The sequence below is a fragment of the Vanessa cardui genome, chromosome 30 (genome assembly GCF_905220365.1).
Source record: "Vanessa cardui chromosome 30, ilVanCard2.1, whole genome shotgun sequence".
NCBI lineage: Eukaryota > Metazoa > Arthropoda > Insecta > Lepidoptera > Nymphalidae > Vanessa > Vanessa cardui.
Window position 1 is genome coordinate 1,727,760 of NC_061152.1, and position 1,896 is coordinate 1,729,655.

The following is a 1,896-nucleotide window of genomic DNA, read 5'->3' on the forward strand; positions in this document are numbered from 1 at the left end:
CCTAAACAACTTTTAATATCGAGAGAATTATCAAAGTGTTCGATGATTATAATTTATTTTACTTTTATACGGAATTAAATTGCGTTTAGGGATCCTCGAGATGATATAAAAACCTTTGTTGATGTTAGGAATTTAAGCAGAATTTATTTTAGTTGTTGTAGTAATATTTAGTAATTATGAAAATCCACATTAGTCCTAATGAGCCGAGATGACCTCGTGGTTAGAACGTGTGCATCTAAACCGATGGTTGCGGGTTCAAACCCAGGCAAATATGTTCTACGTCATACCGGAGCCGCCACCATGTACAAAAAAAATAAATCCTAATTAAACTTTTTGATGCTTCGATGATGGATAGATTTAATTTAGATCTCAGTATCGTATGGATAATAATATATTAAACAAATAACAAACAAGAGATATATCGTGAGACTCGATTCGAACGAAACTACTTTCGTTATATTATTTGTTAAATAATTACAATGGTCAACAAGGCTGGTCCACAAGTTTAAAGTCGCTTAGCGTACTATGGAAAGTGTTAGGCTCGGCGTTTCTCTGAGGGATCGCATCAGAAATGAGGTGATCCGTCAAAAAACCAAAGTGATCGACATAGCCCACCGGATTAGTAAGCTGAAGTGGCAGTGGGCTGGTCATATTTGTCGCAGAACCGACAACCGTTGGGGAAAACGTGTTCTAGAGTGGAGACCGCGTCTCGGCAAACGTATTGTAACACGTCTTCAGGCACGGTGGAGTCACGATATACGCAAGGCGACAGGCAGGAGCTGGATGCGAGTGGCCGGAGAAAGACAGTGGAAGACACAGTTGCGTGCAATTGGAGAGGCCTATGTCCAGCAGTGGACAAAAACGGTCTGATGATGACGATGATGATGAATTACAAAGTTAATAATTAAAATAATACCTAACAAAAAAAGAAATTTATTTGTGTATCCAGAACCATAAACAATTCTAATATATTTTGATCATCAACGTACGAATCCTCGAGAAATTGTTGGGTTGGACGCCATCTTTTTTTTTGAAGTCATAGATGTCAAACGAGCTGAAGACTCATCTGATGGAACCGCGGGGCTTACAGGCTGCCTTTGTCTGCCTTTAAGAAAAGAGCAACAACATAACATCTCTACGAAACCATTACGTAGTATAAAACAAAGTCGCTCACCGCTGTCTGTCCCTATGTATGCTTAGATCTTTGAAATTACGCAACGGATTTTGATGCGGTTTTTATTAATAGATAGAGTGATTCAAGAGGAAAGTTTGTATCTAGAATACATGCTTAATATAATAGACAAACAATGAAAATTTTAGAGGTTTCTAATGTTTTAAATAAGTACCTTTTTGTACTTACATTGCAAACGCTGGCTAAACCCTACTAGATAGATCAAAATAATGTACTACAGTATTATACACCATGAAAAGGTCTACAAAAAAGTCCGTGATGGTATATATCTATCACTTATATAAAACCTATAATAACCATTTATAAACTTTACTTTATACGAGAAACAATTGCTTATTTTCGAAGTAATTTTAAGCAATAAAGCATTAATCCTTATCCAATTAAGTACCTTAAATACATTGTGCATTTAATATAGATCAATATGGCTTTACAGCAAGTAATTTAAAGAAATATTTTCGAAGATATTACAGATTTAAAACGCAGCGACGTAGCGGTTTGTGTTGTCTAATGACAAAAAGCTTGAATGTTGTAAGACAATCTGTAGTATATTTAGTATCAGATTTGCACCCGTGCGAAGACGGGGCTTGTCGCTAGTATATAGTCTTTACATAGTATAAAACAAAGTCGCTTTCTCTGTCCCTATATCCCTATGTATGCTTAAATCTTTAAAACTACACAACGGATTTTGATGCGGTCTTTTTTAA